The sequence below is a fragment of the Brienomyrus brachyistius genome, chromosome 11 (genome assembly GCF_023856365.1).
Source record: "Brienomyrus brachyistius isolate T26 chromosome 11, BBRACH_0.4, whole genome shotgun sequence".
NCBI lineage: Eukaryota > Metazoa > Chordata > Actinopteri > Osteoglossiformes > Mormyridae > Brienomyrus > Brienomyrus brachyistius.
In genome coordinates, this window is record NC_064543.1 from 7488606 (window position 1) to 7509888 (window position 21283).

Here is a 21283-nt window from a genome sequence, read left to right on the forward strand (position 1 = left end):
ACCATGCAGAAAGCATGTATTTAGAGCAGCACGAGTAAAGAACAATTACTCAAGACCATTTTTTAACATTGTGTTTAATACAAGAGAAACGTAAAATCCAATTACATTGTGTTTAATAATACACTGGGGCATTCACCTCCTCACATTTTGGTCTGTGGAGACTGAACAACACAGTCGACGATGCGACGTCAGGGTAACTCAGCCGTACAAGCTTAAGATAATAATCTTTAAAAGCATCTTTGAAGCGAGCGATATGAAGAGCTTCTGCATATGAGAACATTTTGATAAGTGATTAGAGATCGAAATTCAATTTGTTCTTTTAACTGGGATTGTAGATTGGGCTTTCTGTTTGTTTTGTTTTTTAATGGAGTCATATGAGGAGGCTGGACTGCATTACGGACAGATTTAAACTGAGGTGAATGCAATAGGGCTTAGTTAAAAATATGAACATGCATTCAGTCCTCAAGTCACCTGAGAATTCTAGATAGATCCTAGATAATACTTGCGCAGCTGTTCAGGGTCACTGTTTTGGCTGCTGTAACTAAAATCAAATATACGCCGATGTATAAAAAACAAGAGCAGTTCTTAAATAAACATTACAGTGCCTTAGGGTTTTAAAAAGAGTCTAATCCTAAAATAACCAGTAGAATGGTAATCCAGGAGAGCTTTGTTATGTATAAAACAATCCCTTCAAATGGTTTGGTTGCTTTGGTCATGCTAAGACCCAAACAGCACCCCTGGAATTATCTTCCAGCTGAGGATTGTGTGGTCGTAGCCTTTTCCTTTAGCGTTTACACATTATCTGGAGCTAGTGGACTGGAGAGTCTTGTGCACATGTATCGTGTGATTGAATGAGGGCCATGTGAGGTGGGAGTGGCTAAAAAGGTGAAATTACCTTCAAGTGCCTCAAATCAAATCACCAAAATAACCAATCACGATTGCAATAAATATCCCACGTAAGGTGGTGGAACAAAGGGTTCTGTTACCTCCAAGATGAAATATTAGATTTCAGGTGGTAATAATCCATGCAGCAGGGTGGCTCAGATGATAGTGCTGTTGCCCCATACCAGCACCATCCCACCCATACTCTGTGAGTGTGGAGTTCTCATGTTCTGGGTTCTGATTGGCATAGGAGTCAAGCAAAGCATTCACTTATGCCTGTGTTGGGGTGACTTGTAGCTCTGTGGGTTGGCTGTCTGTGCCTGTGTCAGGAAGGTCGCTGATCTGAATCCCCCTTAATCTCCTTAGCACTGTATGTCACTGTTGGGCTCCTAAGCCCTAAAATCTGCTCCTGGAGCACCCGAGAAATGGACCCCAGGCTTTGCTCTTACCTGGATTTGTCTATGATATCCTCCTAGTAAGATTGGATATGCAGTGATTGAATTTCATACTTGCTATCTAAAAATGACAGTAAATTCATTCCATTTCCAAATTTCCATTCCCAGTCCAAAGATGGGCAATTGGATGAATCTAAATAGTCTCTAAATTGTCCATTATGTATGCTATAACATGCATGCCCTGCCTTATAACCTTTGCTACCTGTGATAGGCTCTGAGACCTCCCTTCCAGTTAACCCATCCTGGATAACTGGATGGAAGATGAATGGACGGGTTTAATAATCCATGTGCACATCAGCATCATGTGTACAAGCGTAAGATTTATAAAAGTTCAACTACATTCCCATCAGAATCAAATTTGCACACAAAGCAAATTTGCAGCAGGAGATATACTGATGTCCGGTAGAAATACTCCATCTCATTTTCACGGGTGATCCAACAAGCCTCTTTGTTAAGGTCTCTACAGTCCTCAGATGTTACTGAGCTGGCAGTTTATCAGTCAGTGATTTTATTTCCTGCATTCGTTCATTAATTTTAACAATAAAGGGTGCCAGGCAGGCTCACAGCCTGATGCGATTATGTTAATCGCGTACAATGTTTTTCTGTTAATACACAAAGGCGTTTTAATGTCATTATCAATGTGAAGCTGGTTTGTCAGCCACTCAAAATACCGGAATTTCGGTACTAATTAGATAGTGCCGAACACAGCGCGGTAACTGTACATGCTCTACAAACATTCCAGTTAACATTTTTACAGATTGCAACCAATCAGGTTTTATGAGTCTTTCCAGTAAAAGCAATGAAAAGGTTAAGTTGAAATTTTAGCTGAAGCGCAAGTAAACGAACAAGGATAATGGGCTAAAGGACCCGTGTCAGGTGTTTTGTTTTTTATACAAGTATATGACAATTACTATGGAGTAAGAATTAAACAGTGTTCTGTTCTTTATTAGCCTGACGTCACATCTGTAGATGTTTGCTTGTCTTAGCAATTTGTTCATTTATCATCCAGGCTCTTTGATGTTTCCGCAAATGAATACGCTGTAAGGCTTTTAAAAAGTTTGTATTGTGTTATGCAACTTTTAATTTCATTTAAAACATGCTTTTGTTTTTTTTTTTAATCCCGCCATAATTAATAGATCCAAAAGCATTGATTAAACAGATTTTCTTTTCTTCGGTTTGTCTCGGAGTTATAGTAATTTCAACACATCCGCCCAGATCAGGGATTTCAGACTGTTTCGTATAAGAGTTGTTGCCAGATGCTGTTTAGGGCTGTATAACACCAAATACTTCTCAGCAGAGTGTCTGGTACACAGAGATTTTTCTCTGTCAGTCTAAAAGCTGTTAGAATAGAAGCAGACATCAAGTACCGTATTTGCGTGCTCAGATTCATAACGATGCCAGTGAGCTGCCGCAGTTTTTTGACCACCAGCTTGGTCACCTCCTCCATAAATGATGAAATATGGGGGTAAAATTTCAACAATTACCAGGGGATATAATACCAAAGGGATAAATGATAATTAACTAAATTAGGCAATAACTTGTAGAACTGGGTCTGCCATTCCACGTTTGTCTTCGTTTAACGCTTAAATACTTCCTGCAGACTTATTTTGAAAATGATGTGATAGTGAACCGCTCAGAACAAACTCATCGTTTTTGTGTCTTCCTCGTAACTATTATCGTTAATGTGACCGTCATCTTCCTCTGCAGGCCAAAGTGCTTCCAGATGAAGGCTTAAGGGAGGCCGGCACTGCGATTGTTTTAGAGCTTGTTATTTTGCTAGCCTGTAGAGAATTTGACTAACACGCTATGAAAACAATTTAAAGGAACGTTGTACTTTTCCACAACACAGTGCTGCTTTGAAATCAAGGTAGCCTCCAAAAGAAAGACCCTGTCTGCCATGAACTGGCCCCACTAGACTCCACACCACGCTGGTATCCCATTGAGGTCTATTTACACCACATCAATATATATCACTTCTACCTGTTGGAGACTTCTGTAATGGCATGTGGACAGATATTTTTGTATAGATTTTATCCTCCCATAATTACCCTGTATGTGCATGGAGTATCATATACAGTAAGTTAAAATCTAGACTATAATATTTTGCTTAAAGCACCCTCATATTCAAGTTTAAAAATGCAGCACATTTTATCTTGAAAAGATTGGCTGAATGAATTGAATGTGACTCTCCGGCAAAGCAGGCATGTCTATTTTGAAGATCTACGGAGTAAAAGATGATCAGATTTTTCTTACTACCGGTGCAAAAACCTGCCACGTCTCTTTCTGGTAGTCCTCTGTCAGTGTGTTTATAACTTTTTTTGTAGCAGCAGTTTTATATAGTGATTTATTTACTTTAAAAGACACAGGGTGCACCTCATTTGACACTGAACTGTCTGTCTGCCACATTACGTCACGTCCCAAATGGTGGGAATGCTAGATTGCATCCACTTCACAGGATTTATTTGAGCTGAATTTGAAAGGGACGTAAAATGTATCCCCAGTTGTTTAGGCTATACTGGGTCTCTTTGCAGGATTCATTTATTCCATGAACACGGGGCTCTTTGGTGTCTTTCTTGTGAATTAATTTTCATCTGCTCCGTGAATAAACAACGAAAAGACGTTTCCTTGACAGGAGTATTTCCCATTTACACCCAAATAATTTCAAAGAGTGAAAATAACCGGGTTTTCATGTCAATTCCTATCGAAAAGACAGATTAGCAAAGCTGAGTTTGGTGGAAATGGAAAGAATTACTCCTCAGTTTCACTTTAGGTACAGTATGTGATGATCCAGATAGAATAGGTGTACAGCATAATCCCATTTCAGAAACATCCTGCATTAGATCTTTAAGTGTCTTGCTCGAAGGTAACAGAGAAGATCCCCCTTCTGGATTTAAAGTTGGTTGAGTTTCTCTTCTGCATCTCTTACCTGGGTATGTTTCATATCAGCCACATGCCACTTACCGTCCAGCTGAACAGAAATCCCAGTCACAGCTGAAGTTTGAATCTAAAGTGCTTTTTTGGTACAAACTTTAATTTCATAAACTCATAGGAATGGTGTTGGAGAGCAGAGCTGGGCACCTAAAGCAGACCCTAACAGTCATATCCGGCCCCGGAAAAAAATGAATCGTAAGATGACATCAGGTGACCTTCAAAGGGACTGGAAAACATTAAGTGGTGTGAAGTGCACTGCTAGAACAGTTCGTATCAGGCTCTTAGAAGCAGGACTGAAGTCCCCTAAAACAAGGAAGAAGCCCTTTATTAATGAGAAACAGAGAAGAACCAGGCTGCAGTTTGCAAAAAAATATATATATTACTCACAGATGCACACCCATAAATTCAGAAATGAGTGAACCAAAAAATTATGCTGTGGTGCAATATATATCTGACTTGTTTACCTGGCAGACCATTTGACTACCATCAATGGTCACTAGTAGCTGCAGAGTGGAGAAAATGCTGTTTTCTGTAACATTTCATTGTTTTTTCCTATCGGCTCACATATATCACAAGCTACACTGAACAGGTTTTGCCACAAGGCATCCTGAGTACTGCGGGTTCACCGGAACCCTGGGAAAAACCTTATCACTCATTACTTCCGCAGTGTCAGTTCGTGCTTTGATTTCAGCATGACATACATTCATGTACGCTGGAAAAATAAGACTTCCCTTTAAACATTAAAGTGAAACCCATCCATTTAATGTCAGGTATGATATTAATTAATCACCAACTATATAATGTGTTGGAATATTATGAATATAAGTAAGAAAATAAACAATGCACACTTTTTTTACAGTAATATGTGGGATTGGGAAGTTTAGCAGAATGTGTCAGTGCACTGCAGCTTGCCCCGAAAATCCGTTCCTAATATGTCCTCTCCAGTGCTACATATGGTTTCTGTTTCAGGTCGATCCGTGCAACGTTGTCCAAATGTCAGTTTGGGGGAAACGATGCCCAGCGATTGCACCAGAAGAGGGGACAAAACACGCCCCGCGGCTGTGAATTTCTCCAAGCGGTGCCGTGGGGAGGGCTGTTCTTGCTTTCCAACAGGGCGCATAATTTAAACGCCTCACTACAGCCATTCTACCGGCGGAGGGCACATACCATACAGTGGAAAGGATTGTCCGGACTCTAAGTAAACAACAGCGTCTTTTGTATACATGATCATGCGTTTGTAAATCCTGAAGTAATGCCTCAACATCACTCAAATATGCAAATTTATACGCCTCGAATCAAAACACTCGGTCTCTCCGATGAGCAAAGATTTTTTTGTTACTTAAAGCTGTACGGCGGTACAAGTGCAAAAAAGGAAATCGCAGCTTTTTGGTAATTACTCGTGACGAAGTGCAGTCCGCGTCACTCGGCCCGGCTCCAGTAGGACTGGATGCTGCAGCTCCCCGCTGGCGGAGAAGCGAGCAGCTCCGCCGTAACCTCTAATAAGGGGTAAAGCGGGAAACGGTTTGCCGCGGTCTTCCGAGACACCCCCGCCTCCGGTTTTTATGACTCTACTTCACAGGAAACGATGGATTGACGGTCGTAAAAAGACGTCCCTTCGCAAGTGCCCGACCCATCGTCAGATGCTGGTTTCGCTGGAGCGACACTTCCATGCTTTACGCACCTTTCCTTTGGCGAGAGATGTCAAGTTTGTAAAGTCAGTCCAAACCACCTGATGAAATATTTATTAGAGACGTTCTTGCCGAAAGCCAGAGACGTAAATGAGTCAGTTGCTTAAGTACCGGCGTCAGCACCATGGCAACATCTGACGGACGGAATGAGTTGTTTTTTATCGCGGACATAATATTTAAAACCATAACCAATAACTTTTTTTTTCTTTTTTAAAATAAAATTTACGAACACAGTTGAGTCTAATTGCCACGACGATCAAAGCCGTTCCTTCTGTCTAAATAACTGATTCAATAGATAATTTGTCAAAAGAAATAAAATGAAGATTGTGGTCCACACCTCCATGGAAATAGGATGACAATTTATCAGAGCAAGAAACAAGCTTTTAAATAGCCTTTTTGGGATAGTTTGAAAACCGAATCATTATGGTATCTAAATGTTTGCGTGATTTCATAGCCTCATCATCTGTTCTGTTCTTTTTGTTTACAAATATAAGTATGACTCATATAACGTGATTGCTTTCACCATTTCTCTGTTTTTCATAGAATTTCTTAAAAGTGTCTGGCATGTCGGTTCATTCCCACTCAGTGGACGAGGCGGTCAGGATGAATTAATATATGGACGCGCATATCCCCCAAAGACCTGCTCTCACCGAGTTCAGCAGTCACAGTCGTTGATGTTTAACAATAGTAGGAAAGGGGCCAGGGGGGGCTGTTTTGACAATAAACTGGGTGGATTTCCACAGACATGTCCTGCAGGTCTCACGTCTGGGCCCAGGCAGGTACCCCTGTGGTGGGGGATTTCTAAGGGGCTGTCAGTGTGGACTGGGGCAGATGGGAAACAGGACTGACAAGTGACACACTAGGGTTGTCACCTCAGTCTGGAAAAATTTCTGGACGCTCAGTTATTGACCAAAGATTTTGCACGTTGTGACACCATTCCAAAGGTTGTTTCGGTCTGCTGGATAGCAGAATGGATAGGGGTTATTATTCCCTGCCACAGAATGACCAGGATCCGAGGTGAGCCTGGGAAATCCGGGCTGGGTGGTAACCCTATGGCAGAGGTAATAAGCAGATGAGTTTAGTGACTTTCTTCTAGTGAGTGGCTACTTCCAGGTTTTGAATTGTATGAATTTCTAATCCAATAATTTCATCTATCAATGAACTACCTATGCGACGGGTCTCAAAGGGAAGAAAGGATTTACTTTTCCTGTTCCCTGTGAAACTGCCGTGAAGATGCAGAATTTTGAGGCTTCCCTTGAGGAGATGACAAGCATTTAATCTGGTGGATTTTAATGATACGATAGTGATGCGTGACCTCACAATGTTCAGGATGTTTAACACCTGCCAGGTGCTGTGATGTGGGCTTCTTTATGATGTCTGGTGATGTGTAGCTGGCTGCAGAGACCCCAGAGCACACCTGGCGGGCAAATATCCGTAACGGAAAATGTATATACCGCTAGAGTCAAGATGAGATGCCATATGATGTTAGGACTGTTAGAGGGCGGAAGACGGAGGTAATCAGCAGCAGTCCAATGCAGAGTTTTTAAACCACTTGATTCATTTACATGTTACCGGCCTGAACAAGATCACCAGCGTGAGTGTAAACTTCACAGCAAACATGGAAAAATGTGCAGAACGGGTGGCAGGCTGCTGCATTGAAGGTACAGTCTAGGGCCGGGGGGGGTTTGCTGATATATATGCATCGGAGGAGCAGGGACCTAGACGACTGAGACTGTTGTTGTAATCAGTTATGTTGCAAGTATTTCCGGTTTATAACTGGAGAACAAGGCTATCAAAATATACTTAAAAAAACAATCATTATAAAACACTGATTATGGCTAAACTTTTCCACCTTTTCCCAATTATTGTAGGTTGATAACATCCTTTTAACGGAAACTTATCTACCATCCACTCATCAATCTTCCATAACTGCTTATTCTCTGCAAGGTGCTGGTGAGCCTAGGGTCCATCCCACGGAGTAGAAGGTACGAGATAGGTGCAGCTTTCACTCCGCAGGATGTCGCAAAGCATATCTGATATTAAAAAATGCGGATTGATTTCTCAGCAGTAAAGGGAGATGATGAGATGGAAGTTTAGGAAAATGTGTAAACAGAATATTCAATCTGAGTAGAATGAAGTGGGCGGATTTCGCAATGTGCTTTCACTCATAGCATATCTGGAGTTGCGTGAGAGGTTTCTATATCTCACACACTCTTGTAAATCACAGTCGAACAGTAGTAACTCATAGAACGAACTCCAAACACGTATGTTTTCAATTTCAGTGCTTGGGTCTTGCCAAGACTGGGCCTGATTCAGAGACCACCCTTTGGGTTGGGCTGTACTTTACTAGCCAAATCAGCTCCGAACCCTGCATGACTGGGCTGCCCTCCCCACGCTACAGCCAGACGGTGTCTTCGGTGTCACTCTTTCTCACAGATGCTGAAATCTCCGTTGTCACTCTCTTGTTACTCTGCTGTGACTGTCATTGGTCAATATTGAGGTTGTAGATTTGGAAATGGATGGTCACATGTCGTCATTAATACCGAGGGAGAACTGTGTGTGTTTAGGTGTGTGTGTTGGGGGGGGGGGGGGGGTTTCAGGGTTGATTCGCTCCCTACCAGTATTTACCTATGCTCTTGGTCAATATGGAACAAATATCCTTTATTTCTGGCAATGTGTCATTCATTGACAGACATTCCATATATAGAGAAGGCATTCCTGAATTTACAAGATATACCGCACTCAGTGAAGTAATTTAAAACACAATGTAAAATGTTTTATGTTGTTAAAAGGTAAAATTGTGTAAATCAATTTTTCTAATGCAAAATCTCTGACAGGAACTATACAAAATGTAGTTTAAACTGAATATAGAAAATATTTTCTTAAGTGTGACTTGATGACAGGTATTTCTGGTTTTTATCGGTTATCACTGTCTATATGCTACCTGGTACGCATGGAACGTACAAACGGTGTATGTCACGTGAGCAGGCGATGAACAACAGCGCCTCCCTCAGGAAGTTCATAACCCTCTACAAATGGCGAGTTTCTCATCCAGTGGCATTCGTTCAAAATAAGGAATCCATCACGATTTCTGAGTCAGTATATAGTTAGAACATGCGACTTACCTCCTGATACAGAAACAAGCCGATAAGGACATTGGACCTTTCCAGTGTAACAAACATATCTGTGATACCTCAGTGGATGAGAGTTATGTTGTGGCGCTCATGTTTGCTGTGCTGCATCAGGTCAGTTACTTGTTCTGCAAAAGAAATGCTTGCTTTTGCTTCAAACGATACCTCAGTCATCTGTTTATAGTGCAAATAGGTGTCACCTATAAATATGCAGTTCAGTAATAACACTGTGATTCCCTGGACTTTGTTGTGTCACCTGCTTCTAAAAGCGCAGAACGTGATGCTCAATCGAGATGCAAAGAAATTATAATAATGTGTCCCTGAGAGCTGCAAGATGCTAATGCAGATTCCCTCGTATCCAGAAAACACTTGAATCATAAGCGATTTAGCATCAATATGGAAATTGAATCGAAAAATAAAAATTCAGATTCAGACCGAATGGCCAGGTTAATAAATTAACTAACTTCACTTAAAAAAGAAAAAAGTTAGCATAGGTACACTTCTTTAAAGACATATATACATATTCAATATTCAATGAATAGTTGGTGCAGGTGGCATTTATGCCGGGGGGGCTTTTCGATTCGGAGCAAAGGTTGATATAGCTATAATATAATTACGATTTTAAAAGAGAAAATGTGTGTAGTCCTTTCCCCAAACCCCCCTGACTCATTTGGTGCATGAACACCCAGCCCTGCTTTTAGCTGTCGGCCCTGTTAGCCTGTAGCACCATCAAGCACAACGTGCGTGTTTAATATGTATAAATATAATCCACAGCTGGGCAGCTGCACCCTGTTAGCCTATTAACACCTAAATGTCTGACATCAAATACGCTCTTTTATGAAACCCAAATGAATCAGTACCATGTAAGCATATTTTTCCCCCAATATTATCTCTGTTGGTAATTATATATTTACAACATTTGAATGACTCAAAGAAAGCAGTTTTAACAAGCACAGTGTGATAAGAAAAACACGAAGGATTCAGACGGACCTGGAACAAAATGTATTTTGTGTAATAGTGCCATATGACATATTGCCCTACCTTTTTAAGTTTTCTTTTTTTTTGACATATCAAAATTATAAATGTCAATGTATTGCCAGTTACAAAGCAAAGTTATGAATGTCCGCAGTATTCAACATCTAACAAAATACTTCGTTTTTTGCGTAATCAGCTTGCATTTTGTTTTCATTTAAGTCTGGCAATGGTTCACGTTACCTTGAAGAATATGAAGCCAGTTCTCTACGTGTCATGACCTGCTCGTACGATTTTGGTCAAGCGTGCAAAAAATATAAGTTATTGCACAGTAGGATCTGTCATTTAGAGACGGGACTTTCGATAGTGAAAAGTAAAAAGATACCGCGCAAGCATGATTCCCGCGCTCGGAATGACGGACCCACGGAGTGCAAAATTTAGATTTAAATCGTTTGGTGTCACCCACACGGGACGGCTGCTTGTACCATATGCAGATTGCAAAGAGAGGACATGATGCCCCGCTCCACCCAGGCGCTGGAACGAAAGGCCGAAGTCTGGTTCATTTCAACGAAGTAATAATTAGCAATCGCCAGAACTTCTCCATCTGCGACTGTCGTGCGCTGAGTTATACAAATGTCCCATTAAAACAAGATTAAGTCAGTCATTTCAAATGACAACATAATAGCTTTATGAGCAGATGCAACCGCTTACATATCACCGACATATATTTGATATGAAAATGAATGTTACTTTTAAAAAGCCAGTTTATTTTGACTTGCTACGGTGGTGTTTTACAATAACAAATGGGATATATAAATGAAACCAGATATTTGATGTTCGTTATTTTTTATGTTTGAGGGTGTGTTACAAGCTGAATTGTTTGCTAATAAGATAACATAAACGAAGTGAAACATTTTAAGTTTAATGAATATTTGTAAGTCTTTGATCTGTAACATTATAATTCACTATTTAATTTTGAAATGTCAGATGAACTCTCAGCTTCCTGGAGGGAATAGGAAGAATATAGGCGGCCCCGTAGTACTGGGTCTGATCGACGCGAGAAGAGTCGCTCCGGTAGATCAGGTTCATTTGTGGGTGACTGTAGACTACAGACGATGCCAGGTAGGTGGGCCGCCCCTTCCCACCTCAGAGGAGAGACTGAAAGCTGTAGCGTGATGCGCAAACTGGCCGCTCACGTGCACCTGCGTGTTACTTTTTGCTGCATGTTGCCATTAAGACAATTAAACAAATCAAATGCAGACCCATACCGCTAGGTTTCGAAGAAAAAACCACGCAACCCAAATGAGAGTACAGCAGAATACTCTCATTACACTGTACAAACCTATAATTAGCGTCCCCATCTGCTTATAGTTTGCATGCAAAGTTGCAATTTGTAGAATTTCTCGTGTGTTTCGTATGACAGCCTCGGGCACATGTCTGTTGGACTAATATAACTAATAATTGTCGGATAATCGGGACTTCGTCGCAACCACAAAAATCTAGGAAAGATGCCACCTTTTCGCCATCCCAAAGCCTGGATCTCATGTCGCGACACGAAGAAAGAAGCTCGGGACCACACAGATCTAACCCTCCCCTTCTTAAACGCTCGAATAGCTATGGTGGATTGTATAAGGTAAAGGGGGGGGGGGGGGGGGGGGCTTCAATGCATTCTTTAACGTCATAAAACATTTCATTTAGCCTTGGGGATACTCCATAATGCTGATTAATTACATTTAATAAAAGTAAAAAGCTAGAAAGGTCCTAATGTCCATAAACTTAACTGCATGGTTTTTGGTAACACGGCCTTAAAACAACTTTAAAAAATCTATACCTTTTACGCGAAATCTTGTATGCCTACTATGCGCACTTTGATTACCTTTAATTGACTGGTATCTTAGTATTTCTGTTTGATGATAAATTGTACTGCAAGTACATAATCGCAAAACATGCAGCACTGGGAAGTGTTCCTATTACGTGAAACTGACAGAAACATTTCAGCTTGATCAGCAATTGGCCCCGGTAGTGGGAAAAGAATTAAGCATCTGTAGACACAAACAGCTAGAGAAAAAAAGGATTACACTCGTCCCCTGCGTACGAACAACCTGTTACGAGATTACGTTGTTACGTTGGAAACGCACCACGTGTTCTCTATATTAACCTCGTCAATTAAACTCCGTCTTCTTTTTTTTATTGTTGACAGATTGCTCCCTGGAAATTTTAAACATTCATCTAAGCACAAACTAACATATTTAAAAGATGAAAATATCCTGCAAAGTTTATTCTGTTATGAAAAAAATAATAACCATACAACTAACCAGCCACTGACAGAAGATAAATCTGCTCAGAGAAATCCGGCGGAGTGAATAGCTCCATCTCATGCCTCCAGGCCGGGAGGTGTGATGTTCCCATCCTGGCCATGTGCATGTTGCTGTGGGGATTTTTCTGGGTTTTCATCTCCAACCCAAAAACACACAGGTAGCTGAATTAGTGTCTCTGTGCTCATGTTTCTGTGAGTTTCTGTCCAAGGCATCCCCTGTCTAGGGCCAGGAGGTGTTCTGGGGAGGCGACAGGGGCATTTTACCCCAATGACAACATGCATGCCCCCCCCATGACCTCCCTAAATGCACATGCTGCTTGAGTCTGAAATAAATATATTAATATTACTATTTGCATTTATATGTGTGGAACAAAATTTTGTGTTCTGGGAAAAGACAGAACACAAACATAAGCAAATATTCTGGACGGACTCTTGCTGCGGGTTCTCCGGGTGGTCGAGTCGCTCCACTCGGTTGAAAAGCGAAGTTAACAACAGAAAAAAAACATATTCAAGGTTGTGGATTCAAGACAGACTAAACAAGAAATCGGAGTGAGTCACATATTTGTGAAAAATGCAACTGTTGCATTGGCGATGCATGATGCAAGCAGGAAGGGAACGTCGCAGTCAACTTGCGACTCCGAGACGAGACAGAGGGGTTTATTAAGAAAATGGAACACGACGCGGAAGGTGTAAAATACAAAGGACACAACAAATGGGGAGAAATAACGGAGAAATGTCATAAACCAAAAGGGAACAAGGCAACACCAGGAGCGAGAACAGGCAAGGGACCAGAGCAACATGCAAGAACATAGCATGCCGTTGCTAACTAAGGAAGGGAACACAGGTAAGCACTTAAATACAAACAGACAACTGGCTAATGAGGGGACAGGTGTGGAACACGAGGCAATTAGCCAATAGCAAGGGTGCAGGGAAAACAGGCAACAGGTGGGATAAGAAAACACACTAGGAGCTAGTAGGAAGACAGAGGAGGAAACAGGACGGCCAGCGACACCTGCTGGCCAAATGGGGAAGAGATACGAAGGACAGGGATGGATGAGCACTGACCCCAACGGCAAGATGTGACTGCAAAGCATTGCATAAATAACATCGCTTTTCAAGATTGTCCTTTGTTTCTTAATGTAAGTAATACTTGCAGGACATCAAGGTCAAATGCATCTGACTCCCCTAACAAAATAACTGCCCCCAGCCCCCCCCCCCCCCCCCCCCCGCAGTTAAAATGGTCTGGAACCGTCACTGCCTGGGGTTTTGCTCTTGCTGGGTAGACTTCAAAGCCCACGACTACAATTAATATGTATTTATGCAAAATGGATGCTAATAAGATAAGAATATAAGAAATTTGCATACGAGAGGAGACCATTCTCAGGACAGGTTATTCATGATGATGGTAGATCTTATGTAACTAAAGTTATGTTCTTTTGCTGTTAGTTCATTTATCATCATTAATTTATTTGCTGGATTATTACAGGCCTCACCATGACCTAAATTGCAAACTTAATGTGATTAAGACTTAATCAATTGTTATAATTTATCCACTTCATACTCATGCACCACACTTTTTTTAAAACTATGTTGCGTATCTCTGATCTTTTTTCTTTTCCTGTTTTTTTGTTTTTACTTTCTCTTCAGTGTAAATTTCTGTTCCATTGCTACTTTTTACGTCTTTATTGCGTTTACTATTTTTTTTACGGCAGAGTTAACCACCTTTGGTTTAATTGCAGGTTGTAGTCTGACTGTACACCTTGCATGTGACAATCCTTGATAAGTGATTCGAAGATGGATGGATGGATGGATGGATGGATGGATGGACGATGGATGGATGGATGGATGGATGGATGGACGGCCCTTGGCTATGTCTCGGCTGGAAGGTTCACTTCCATGTTTCAGCACATCGTGGAGCCCCCATCGGGACGACTTAAAGAGGGAAAAGTTGCAGATGAGCTGAAGGAGGGATTCCCTGACCAGCTGAGGCGAATCCCTCAAGGTCTGTGGCTGTTTCAATAGTCATATGGAATCAGTTCTGCAACGTACTTGCTTAAGGGCGGCCTGAACGTTTCACTCCAAAATGCTTCGTATTAAACATCTCTTGATAAACTATATTTAAGTACGTGGTTTTCTGGGAAGTTCGTTAACTAGAGTTTGGTGGTAGACTATAAAAACTGGGATATAAACAAACTGATTGAAAATACCAGATTAAAGGTAATGAAACATAACAGTGACAGACTGGTGACCTCACATTCTTGCTGTGTATGATGTGGCGTGAAAACTGCTGATGGGCATCTTCACGGCATGTTTAACCCCTACGCTCCCTTTTTGGGATTCAGCCCCTAGGAGGTGAACGATACCGCAGAAGTCAATAATTACTCTCAGTCTGTTCATTAGCCGCACCGTTCGCTGTAGTGGAACTGCGACATTCCTTCCGTTGCGGGTGTGTACCGTATGCTCAGGTCCTGACAAAAGCTTCATGCAGATGTTTGGAGGACGGACTGGGCTCGCACGATATGCGATGTCAATATAGACATCGCATGCAATGCACATGCATTTGTTGCATTTCAAGGACCGCGGCAGTCATCTGGTGTTTACTCTGTCATAGGTAACAAAACTTAGCAAGATAGCAATTTCAACTTTTCATTTTCAAGATGACGTAGTGCACGTTACAAAAATCGGTGTGCGGTTTATTGCCGCTGCTTTTGCACGAGGTCCGTCAGCGCTCTCCAGTCCAGTCGGTCATTTTCGTCCGTGCTGTCAGACTCATAGACAGTCTGGTGTGCTTGTGAGAAACGCCACAAAAATGAGTGAAGAGGAGAGATGTGAACAAGAACTGGTCACCACAGGACATTCGTCTTCCCCTATATGGAAATGTTTTGAATTCTAATGATAATAATTGATACTTTATCGATCCCTGTGGGGAAATTCTCTTTACACCTCCCTCGGCTTGCTCTCTTTCGATGAAAGGAAGCTGGCTGTGAAGGGCAGCCACCTGTCGCGGTCCCCAGAGAGCTGGGCTTTAAGGGCCCATGCAGACATACTGTGGTAGGACCTGAACTGGCCACCTTCTGATTACAGGCATGGAGGCTTAGCGCACTGGGCCCTCATGATATTTAGCAAATCCACTGTTTTGTGTCTGTTGGAACAACCCAAAGCAGCAGCACCTGCTGATCGGACAAACTATTGAGAGAGCTTGTTATTAGGCTGTTTAATTTTGGGTACATTTTCAACTTACTGCAATATATATATATTTTTTTATTTATTGCAAATAAATAAATATCCCAATATTCATTCTTTCCAATATTGCGCAGCCCTGGGTCGACCGGGGGTTTCCATCACAGTTCCTGTCCTCAAATAGCTCACATGCACAGACAAACATTGACCTTTAATGCTGAAACTGTCAGGTGCATTCATAAACGAAGGACCACGCACGGCATCTTCATTGTTATTCATTTATTAATTACTTGGGTGATTAATATGTATCATGTATAGAAACAATATATATATAATAATCTTACCGATCAAATCATTGCTAATTGTAGTGTTACTAATAATGTCATTATGCCTGAGCTTCCTCTGTAATGTATGTAGTTACATAGAAAGGCTCATTCCTCAGGCTCAGTTTCTAATATCCCTTTCAGTGACTGTATTTCAGCAGAAATTAAACTTGAGAGCGGAATAAGCAGCAGCCTGGACCGGAGGAGCCTCTGAGACACCGTGATTGAAACCGCGTCTACAGACAGTCTGACATCAACTCCACACTTAAGCGCTTATGCAGAATTTTTCGCCACACCATCCTCAGGTTCATCTGACATTACTACTGTTTGTCCGCCGGATTTAATTGAGCACAGTTTCGGAAACATCTGATTGCTGTTATTGTTTTTGGAGGTCTCCTTTTGTTCATGCCTTTCTGAAACCACTGAAAAGTGGCTGGAATTTAAGTGTATTTGCCAGAACCTATTTTTGGGACACAGACTTTTTTTTTTCATTTAAACTGCCTGTTTAAAAAATCTAAAGAATACTTTTTTAAAATAAAGATTTTCCATAGAAATATATGTCTGACAGCTACCTATGCTATGCATGTTTTTCTACGTGGAAGTGTCTGTGCTTAAAGGATTTGGACTTTGGAGTTGGGTGGCCTTTGTATTTTGAGATTGTATGTTTTTCTTTGTTTCAAAAGGAGCGGAAAAAACAGTTTTATCTGGCTTTAACCAATGAGGGGGGAAAAACAGACCTCACTGAAGCAGGACCACCAGGCTTCACCGCTGAAGTTGTACATCTGGAATTAACAGAGGCATTATGACCAGACCCTTCTGCTGTGGCTCACAGTGGCCAGTGAGAAATTCTACTCATAGTGACCCCTTTGGTCTAGAATGCAGCAGAACCCCTGTTCTTATACACATCAGCACCGCGTCCGCCTGAGATGCTGCTTTCGTGCTTTAGGGTTACGCTCCAGTGACTGGTGCCATGGGGCCTTCTGAACGTGGTGATGAGGAAAGTCCGAAAACTCAGGAATCGCACCGGGAAAGATGAAGGAGAAGACCGACAAGCGTCAAATAGCTGACGTCTGCCTCTTTCATACTGACAGGCCTTTAAAAAGCGGACAGCTGTTTGAATCGAATAGGAGAGGACTACTGTGATCCAAGCAAGAAGGCTCAACCCAGCCGATCTCAGAGGGATGGTGCGTGATGGGGACGAGGCAGCACTTCACAAAGGGCACCTGCTGTGCCACGAGTTCCAAGAGGACAGCCGATTGTTACAGAGTATATAGTGTTGCTGGGACATCCTTATAAATCATATATCTGATGCTGTATTCTGATTTCTTATAAATAGCCAAAGAATGTTTGTCCATTGAAACTCACAGTTATCCAGCCATTTGCCCCCAAAGCACATAATTGAAAAAGGACGAAAGAGAAATGATCATGTAATAGAAATTTCAGCCTGAAATATTCTGTTGTTATTTTAGATATTTTAAGTAATTTGGATATTATGCTGGATAGGACATTGTGGGGCAGTAGAATTTTATATTGGCTAAGCAATCCCACAGCAAAACTATTAGCCTTAGTGAGGTGTTTATTGGGGGGTTTATGAAATGGCGGTCAATTAAATGAAGTTTATTATAATGCACATTTAATTCTAATGGCATATAAAACAAAATTTAGCAGAGAAAATATAAAAATAAGAATGGTAATTGCAGAGTTTTTAAGCAGTCATTGTGGCACGAAACACTCCTAATGGGGATTTTCATCTTTGTAAACCTCATAACGGTGGAAATGTGGCTTTGCGTTGAAGTGACTAAAATAGCAGTTGGTTTGAATGCAGGGTGCGGCCTTTGCCACAAAGATCTTATCGATGAACCTCTCATTTGGCCAAGTCAGTAGTAGCGCCTTGACATGACTTGTGTCTATGCCTTTCACATCGCCGGTTTGTCTTTTCACAATGAGCTGCGGCCCCCACCCTCCCGGAGCTACGGACCCTCCTCCCACTGTGGAACTTGCACCTTGGCTTTCTCCCTGTCAGCTGGCCCACCATCAATCATCTCCTGCACTCTGCTTTCGGGAACTTGCATAAATCAGCCCTTTTTAAACAGTAACATGCAAAGCGAGGCAAGAAGGTTGGGTGGGTATTGGTGATGCATCACACCTCCTGGGTTGGGGGGTTAGGCGGCAAAATGTGAGCCCTGCGTCTGAATGCTGTGATGGGCTTGGGCTGAGAGGTGGGGGCCTCTTTACCCTGGGTGGGGGGCCGTTCTGACTTCATTAGGCGGCAGCAATAAAACATCTGGAGTGGAGAACAACAGTGTAGTCACAGGTCAAGGTAACAGCTGCTCTGGGTAGCGTCACCGTGGTCCCCCCACTCCTCCCGCCCAATATGCGCAGCCTCCCACAAGCACAGGCTACCCACGGACTGCCAGTTTGCATGCTTGTTTGCGTGCGAGACTGCAGCGATGCGTGCATACCGCGTGAGAAGGGCAGAGATTTGTGTGTAAAAAAAATTATGTTGTAAAATGGGGAAAAAAAGAAGTGGGGAATGCCAAAAGTGAAATGTTTAGTCACGCATCATTTATGGGCTGAGGTAAGAGCACAGCCCGACTCTGCACATATAACCCCGAGCCATTTCTGGCGCGGCGCTGTGGTAAGTCAGCAGTCTTGTGTGAGCACTTAATTGAAAAACAAATTTAGAGATACATAAAATCAAGTAACATGCTGAGAAATGCACACAGAACCTCGTTTGCCAAATGCCATGCTGGAAACATCTAAAATGTTCTGGTAATGTTTAAGTAACTGTCAAAAACAAGATTAGTTTAACTGTATTACGGTCATTAGGTTCCGCATAAAACAGTTTTTGGCAAAGAAAAATTAAACGGCAAATAAAGCCATGTGTATAAATTTCTGACAAGGGAATAATATTAATATGCAAAGTTTTTCATAATGAATCACAAAATAACTTCTGACAACACAACTTGAAAGGATAGCCCCGTAATGTTTATGAGCTCTGACGCAGAGCGATTGGGACTTCAAAGATGCACTGAGCTTTGCTAGAGGAGAGGAGCGAGGCATCGGGGTTAGTTATACTAATGCAACCAAGAGACAAACTCCAAATGCAAGGAAATACAGGCTGATTACCCTGAGCTGATAGCTTTACTGTGTGATTATATGCCCCGACATTGAGAAAACAGTCGTTTTCCCATGTCTCCAATTTATTAATGACATTGTCATAATACAGCTTTATCTTCCAGATGGGTTCCGTTTGTCTGATTAGACAGATTCATGAGGACTCCAATGTTAAAGACGGAACTGAAATTACTCCCTCCAAAAAAATAAATGCAGGCATTCCGCAGCCACTTATCTGGTCTTTGTGTTGACAGGCGATGATGAACTGGAATCGAAAAGCAAAATTACAGCGTAATCAGGATCAATCAGTAACCACCGAATGTCTTACAAGAACCGTCTGTGTGCAACAACATTGTTAACACAGAGGTCAATTTTATATAATGCATACAAAAAAAAATTGTTGTGATTTGTGGCTATTAAAAGCTTTGCAGAATGTTTAGAATTCCAAACGAATTGATATTAATGCATGAAAATATGTATTTCCCAAACTAACAAACATGAAGTACAGACGGTCTACTTTCAGAATGAAACTTAAAGACTAGCATGGTGGCACGGAGGTCAGTGTTTACTCCAGGGTACAGCTCCTTGTGTCTGTTCCTCATTTCCGCTGAGCGGTTCCCGCATCGTGCACGGGGATCCATGGCTCGCGTGTCTGCGTGCATTGGTGCTCTTATGGACGTCTGGCCTTGAGCGATGCAGGAAGAAAGAAGGAGATAAATGGGGGGCCTCTGCAACGTGTCGGCTTTGAGGGGCTCGCCGGGATTGAGCTGGCAGGGAGCTTTCAAACAGCACCGCTGCAGGAGCGATCAGGTCCGAGCGATCTGCTGATGAAAACAGCACCGTTAATGGGGACGTGACCGAAAAAATATGTCCATTTGGCTTTGCGCTGATAGATGACAGCGACCCCATTGCGGTTACGCTATGAAAACAGGATACGCTCTCGTTATACACTACGATCTGAACATGGTTCCAAATTTCATTCATTTTATTTATTTAGGCTATGCAGGCGCGCCTTCCGGGCGGCACGGTGGCTCTGAGAGTTGTTGCCTCACACCTCCGGATCTGTGGCGTTGACTCTAGACCCAGCTCTGCGTGTGCAAGTTCTCCTTCGGGAATGTATTTTTTTTTCTCCTGAATACTTAGGTATATTTGCATCATTAAATTCCGTGATATCCAAGGGAATCAGTGACCTAATTTACCCCCATATATGCGTACTCGTGTACTCTAAGCGTTCACGATGCAAAGGGTCACTGCTGAGAACATAATTATACTAATAGCAGTTTAAAACAGTGATTGTCATTAGCTTACCATTTTCTCTTACATACATATGACGTTACAATGTATACCTCATACAAACATACACATATTTAAGTAGTCGAATGGATGATCACCCCTCTTTGAAATAAAAGCAGGTGCGTTGTCAGACAACAAATTTCTTAGCAATTAAGTTGTTCACCGCAAATCTAACATTTCAAGCAATTGAATCAAATAATGGTCTAAATTGATGCCAATAAAACGGAAATATAGCAGCCAAACCTATAAAAACATATACAAAGAAACTGAAAGAGTAACCTACATCTACGCTGAACCAGACCCTAGAGGGTTAAATCTGATTTGGGCTCTTAGCGTTGTAAGAAACGTGCACTAGTTTCTTAGAAATAAATTGTTTGTGCCAAAATATGCTCCAGTTGCATTCCAAAAGAATGACTTGCATGGTAAAACTGATATAACCAGACCATCCCACTGGACCCTGTCAGAAATTAAACTCATATTCCTAATGTGATAGGGAAAAGCTGTTGCTAAAAAAACAGCTTTATGGTATCGAACAAGCACGTATTTGTAAAGGAAAAATCCACTCCTTTTAAATACGCTATACAATGGCAGGTAAGCTGAAATTAACAAGTGGAAAATTTATTTAAACAGTTACAAGTTTTATATGTTGAAATAAACACTTAACGATAAACACCTGTAAACTATGTAGGCCTATCATTAAATTTTATACGCTTAATTTATCAGACCTATTACTATGCATCAATTAGCTCTACAAGAAATACGACTAGAAATAGTTTACATATAACACATATATTTCACAAAAGACGTGCCTTCCCCTTTAAAGATTGTTTATCGATATTATTTTACAGAACCGTAATGTAATGGTGTAAGAGCGCCACCTAACGGCTAGTGATATTGTCGATTGCAAAACAACAGGTGCTTTTCAACATCCAGGACTCTGTCCTTTCTTTCATACTTGTGTTTGGCAGAAGTGAAATAACATTCTAATTGGTCA

The 21283-nt window shown here is 41.6% G+C and overlaps 1 long non-coding RNA gene across 4 annotated transcripts in view; it reads left to right on the forward strand.

The window, feature by feature from the left end:
• LOC125704023 (uncharacterized) overlaps positions 1 to 17189 on the forward strand; it is a 38808-nt gene extending 21619 nt beyond the window's left edge. The window contains exons 1-4 of one of the 4 annotated variants that reach the window (XR_007381014.1): positions 11950 to 13220; positions 14282 to 14378; positions 16024 to 16184; positions 16563 to 17189. This is a non-coding gene — a long non-coding RNA (uncharacterized LOC125704023). Of the gene's footprint in view, positions 1 to 11949; positions 13221 to 13589; positions 14379 to 16023; positions 16185 to 16562 lie in introns of those variants that run through there. The other 3 variants (XR_007381012.1, XR_007381013.1, XR_007381015.1) reach the window with 3 other exon arrangements.
• The last annotated feature ends 4094 nt before the right edge of the window (positions 17190 to 21283 follow it).